This window comes from Thermobia domestica, chromosome 6, assembly GCF_964235325.1.
Source record: "Thermobia domestica chromosome 6, izTheDome1.hap1.1, whole genome shotgun sequence".
Classification (NCBI taxonomy): Eukaryota; Metazoa; Arthropoda; class Insecta; order Zygentoma; family Lepismatidae; genus Thermobia; species Thermobia domestica.
In genome coordinates this window covers 266,899,259-266,905,266 of record NC_137459.1, presented here as the reverse complement: position 1 = coordinate 266,905,266, position 6,008 = coordinate 266,899,259, and the positions used below count along the sequence as shown (strand labels likewise).

Sequence of the window (6,008 nt, the reverse complement as noted above, 5' to 3'; positions counted from 1 at the left end):
TGCAATATTTTTACTTTTCTCGCACGTTTGAAATTGCTGTTATTGCAAATCACGTTTTTAAGAACACTGTTCTAACTACAAGAGTGAAATCTCAACCCAAACCATGGAAAACCACTATGTATAGAAATAAAAAATAGCATATTTAACCGGAGTGACACGGAATATATACAGGTAAAGGTGGTATTGTGGAACCCCATTTCGTTTCTGCCATGTACAATTTTATAGAGCACATAAAATATACTCAAACTTTGTACACATAATCTGTATTATGTTTGGCAGTACAACATGCCATCAAATTCAGATAATATACAGAATTAGAGGAAAATAATTCACATTTTCATGAACACTCCAAATCGGTCGTTTAAAAGTAAGGTGGTAAATGGAACCCCAATATCAGCATACTTCAAGAATTCAAAATTTTACCAAATGAAATGCAGGCTGGTATTCACAACAAATGTATTCGTTTATTAAAGTATCTAGGTTTACATTCCCCATTATAGGTCTACGAAAGGCAGTCCACGCTATGGTCGACTATGTAGAAAAAGCTCTCTCTGCGGTCTGCAAAATATACATTAGTGTATCGTCAGTGTTCGGACAATTTTCTCTAACCAGCATACTTAAACCTGATTCCCCAGAATCAATTGATTCTTCTTCAGACGCAGATGCAACTTCAATCTACAGTTTCCTTTTACATTTATTTTTGTCGTTTGTGCTGCAGGTGTTACAATTTTTAATATGCGACGATTCTTCAATGACCTTGCATTGTTTATTATGCTTTGTGCAATGTCCCCTCCAATACTAACTTGTAAGGTGAAGCTGTAAGAACTGATGCACTCGATGCCTTCCGTCCTCCATTAGAACGATTTCTCGTATACTCAGGTATTGGGCTGACTTCTTGAAGACACGAGAACACTCCTGAAGAAACTAGCTTCCTTTTCTCTTCGCTAGAAAATCTTTGATTGCATGAATCATATTTTCACAATTCCATTTCTTCAGAACAGTTTTCGGTTTTGGGCCTGGTTGTTTCCTTGGCATCTGGAATGACATAAGAACTCCGATTAGTGATTTGTGGAGAAGTTCAGAGGGTTCCACTTCACCAACACAGGCAGAGTTCCACATTACCACCCTCGACATACTGGATTTTTACTTCTTACACTTTACTGTTGAAAGATAACTTAGGCTATTAAAAATAGGAAAAATGTATAGCTATGATATTACGATAAAAAAGTCATTTGGTATCTATAATCAGTGAAAGTACATCAAGTTACAATATGAATCTTACCTTGGAAAAAGTTCACAAAAGAAGAAAATCAAAACAGCTTCCTCGGCACGCACATGTCCCATCAAACTGAAGTCTAGCACTACATTGGGCTTTTTGACAAATAAATGCATAATTTCTCGCCCTTTCCAGTTAGCTGCAGCGCTTCAAAGCTGCGATATGTAGGGGTTCCAGTTTACCATCAGGGTTCCACAATACCACCTTTACCTCTATAAAAGCTCATTGATGGTTTTCCTCACAAACCCAAACGCTCCCCCCCCCAAAAAAAAAGAAAATATAGATTTATTGCATCTCTCCGGTACGGTGCATAGGTTTAAATTTCATTGGACTCCGTGCACACTATAGTAATAGCAAAGTATACGACAAGGAACGGCAGAAATACGATAAAACGCGGTGTTGGCGTGTGCCACCTCGGTAGTGAAAGAATAATTTCTTTCTGTGAACACGAATTTTTCTCAACGAGATTAACTAAATAGATAATTTATTACAAATTAAATACTTCTAAGGAAAGAACACAGCAAATGAATGAAGAGGTAGTTAAGAATTCCAAATTGAAATACAGGGCTGTGAAGTTCAAAATAAATAAACCATTATCATACGTAAAACATCTGGTAAAAAATAAAAAAAGGAAAAGTTGTGATAAGACGTTTGTTGTACTCTCAAGAGAAAAGACACACATCGCCTGGAAATTTGTCCATAGAAAGCACACAACTGTGAGCTAAAACAACCAAATTTCAAACGAATCACTACATAAGTGTAAGCTAATGAAGTTCAACAAAAGAAATCATAAGGTAAATTATGGTAGTGATGGAGGGCGCAGTTACCGTCACTTAAAAAAAGTCCATCGACTCTTAAGTTTAACGGAACCGAGAAGGTAAGCCTTGTCGGTGAGTGTTGACTTTGCTGCCGTCAAATAAAGGAGCCCCTGCTTTTAATGAGACTAAGGTACTATTTCTGGGAACGGACACATTATATGAAGGGCAAAGTGCACAGCGTGAATGCCAGGTGTACTTGCCGTCGTTGTCGATGATAGTAAGGCTGCTCTGGTATCTAGTGTCACGGAGGCAGTACGGACTGGGGTAGGGAATTGACGGACGAGGATGCCACTGTCTAAAGTAGGTTTCCTTTAAAGATTTCGCCCACACTTGCTGCAAGGTTCTTCCATCTCCTGTAAGACCGCTTACTCGCAAAACGCGCACGGCTCAAACACGAGTCAGACATGTGCGCGTGAGGGTAATGATCAAATGAATGGCACTAAAAAGCGGCCGGAGAGGGGGACATGGTCCCACTTGCTAACACTTTATATATATATATATATATATATATATATATATATATATATATATATATATGGGGAAAAGTCAAGTAAAGATGGGCAAGTGTGAGCGAGTGCGAAATAAGTCAAGTAAAAGTCAATTATGAGCGAAAAGTTAGCAATTATGAGCGAGAGAAATAAAAAGTACACCACCTGAGGTGGCGTAAGCACCCCTAATGTCTCGTCTAACCGACAAGACGAATCCTCCAAGCCAGGACTAAGCCTCAACAGATCGCAGCGTGGCAACTGCTCTACAGTTCACAACACCCCGCCAGGTATCTAAGTAGTTTACAAAGGATTCCACGTCCTAACCTTGAACATCACCTTGGTGTAACTCATGAGATATATTCTTAGGATCAATATCGTCCTTACAATACATCTGCCGCGAACCATGGGTCATGTAAAGTAGGACGAGCCTACCCCTACGATTCGCGTAGTAAATACACTTTCAAATGAGGGACGCCAGATACCGTTGCTTTGCGTAGATCGGATTCTACCTTAGATGCGTTCAGGTATAATCCAGCGGATGGTAGCGTCACACCACCGGCCGCTCGATCGGGTGTATAAACCTTCGGTTCCTCTCGTACTGAGCAGGATTACTATGGCAACGATCGCGCACCAGTAGGGTAAAACTAACATGTCTCGTGACGGTCTAAACCCACCTCACGTTCCTTATTAGTGGGTGAACAATCTAGCGCTTGGCGAATTCTGCTACACAATGATAGAAAGAGCCGAAATCGAAGGATCAAAAAAGGACTACGCTATGAACGCATGGTCGCCACAAGCCACTTATCCCTGTGGTAACTTTTCTGACTCCTCTTGCTGGAAACTCTCCAAGTCAAAAGGATCGATATTCCGTGATTTCGCAGTCCCTATGCTTACTGAACATCGGGATCAAGACAGCTTTTGGCCTTTTGCTCTACGCGAGATTTCTGTCCTCGCTGAGCTTGCCTAAGGACACCAGCGTCATTCTTTGACATATGTACCTCACCAATCAAACTCCCCTCCTGATAGTGTCCTCGGATCGGATCGTCCGAGAAGACAAACTTGCCAGACTTGGTTCAAGAATACCGTACGCCGAACAAAAAGAACGACGCACGCGCTCCGCCTCACCGAGTAAGTAAGGAAACGATGACAGTACTGGTATTTCTCCGGCGACACCTTAAAAAGTCTCCCACTTATGCTACACCTCTCATGTCTCCTTACAGTATCAAACCAGTGTCAAACTCAACAGGGCCTTCTTTCCCCGCTAATTTTTCCAAGCTCGTTCGCTTGGCTGTGGTTTTGATAGATAGTAGATAGGGGCATTGTTCGCTAGTGGCCTACTATGCCACGGTTAACTGCATGCAAGGGGAGCATGCCCGCGGCCGTTCCGTCTTTTTAATGGACGGGTACCGCGAGAATGTAACGCACCCCGCCCGTAGTTCCTCAGTACGCTATGTATTCTCGTGCACGCGGTGCACCGTCAGATTTTGTAACCTAATTCTGACTCGCCTAAAAGATGTAATCCCCATTCTCTGAGGGAGTGGGATACGCCCACTGCGCGGCCAGACCGAAGTTCTGAATGCCTACTAGTTAACCTACTGCTTGAGGCAGACTGCTAGCGAGTCAGTCCTACCATGTTCTGCAGGCATGGCGCTCGAGCGTTTCGCGGCAAGCTCACCTCCCCCATACGCTCACCGTTACCCAGATGCCTGGGATTTGCTCCTGCATGGTACCGAATCCCACGGTATGACCACAGCACGGCTGAGTCCAACACAAATCCGGGGCCCTAGGCAATGCATGAGGGGGCTTGTTCAATCCCGGCCCTGTCTACCTCCGTCGTTCAACTGGCAACTGCCTTGTCGTGTAGAGGCACCACGCACACGTCTAGATACTCCAGTATCGCATCCCGGACCCAATGTAAGGTGTTAAGTCACCACTTGAGTTTGGTGCCGGCCCATATCCTACAGAGATTCCTCCCTTTAGCAGGATTGGAAGCTTTACCCCGTCCTGGGATCGGCCCCTCCCCCAACTCCGTTTGGTCCCCCCACAGGCAGAAATCCAATACACACCCCGGTAGGGTCGTCCAAACAACACGGGACATCTTCTAATTACGGTAGAGGTACAACGTATACCTCCATTCCAAAAGAAACCGAACTTTTGAAAACAAATAGTACCACTAGTGCCATCTGTTGTAATATTTTACCGGTAGATGGCGTAGTCCCTTATTGACAACTGGTATAAATGTCATGACATTTGGATGCACGGCAACAAAGTTATTGCGTTTCAACTGTCAGTGTGTTGTGTACATCGGTCGGAAAATGAGTTTCAAACAACGAGCTGCAATTGAGTTTTGTGTTAAACTTTGTAAAACTTTTAGTGAAACGCACCAAATGCTACAAAATGCATATGGTGATGAGTGTCTATCCCGTACGCAAGTTTACGAGTGGTTCAGGCGATTCAAATCGGGTAGAGAGACGCTGGATGATGACGAAAGATCAGGCTGTCCCAGAACCGGATTATCGGATCGAAAAAGTGCGTGAATTCATCAAACATAACAAAAAATCGTCGGTGAAAGTTATTGAAATGGAATTAGGCATTCCTCAAACAACCGCATACCGCATTTTGACCGAAGTTTTGGGCCTTAAGAAGGTTAATTCGCGGTTTGTACCACACAAACTCACCGAAGACCAAAAAGTTGATCGAATTGCGCATTGCAAAGACATCGTTAAAAGTGCTCGGCAGGATCGAAACTTCTTGAAATCGATTGTAACTGGTGAGGAGACGTGGTGTTTTGAATATGAGCCCGAAACAAAGCGGCAAAGTGCTGAATGGAGAGCGCCGGATGAAGGAACACCCAAAAAAAAGTCGCTTGGTGAAGTCAAAAGTTAAGATGATGCTGATTTGTTTTTGCGATTCAAAAGGAATTATCCACAAAGAATTTGTTCAGCCCGGCCAGACAGTCACTGGAGAGTTTTACTTGGGCGTCATGAAGCGTTTGCTGGCAAGAATTCGTCGTATTTGGCCCGAATATCGCGAAATCGGCAGTTGGACTCTTTTGGACGATAATACACCATCACATCGTTCGCGACTTGTAACTGAATTTTTGGTCAAAAATCACATTATTCGGTTGCATCATCCGCCCTATTCACCAGATCTCGCTCCGTGCGATTTCTATCTGTTTCCGAAACTGCATTTGGCGATGAAAGGAAAGTGGCACGCATCGATTGATGCCATTGAGAAGGCGACGACCGCCGTCCTAAAGACCATTCCAATAAAGGACATGGAGAAGTCGTTTGACAACTTGTTGGAGCGTGCAAATATTTGTATCGATGCAGAAGGGGAATACATTGATTAATAAAAATGATTTGTTCCAAAATGTACATTGCTTTTTTGTTTTTTTTTTAAACGTTCGGTTTCTTTTGGAATGGA

At 43.1% G+C, this 6,008-nt stretch overlaps 1 pseudogene; it reads right to left on the bottom strand.

The window, feature by feature from the left end:
• Positions 1-2,793: 2,793 nt before the first annotated feature.
• On the bottom strand, positions 2,794-3,927 carry LOC145688724 (large subunit ribosomal RNA; annotated as a pseudogene).
• Positions 3,928-6,008: the final 2,081 nt, after the last annotated feature.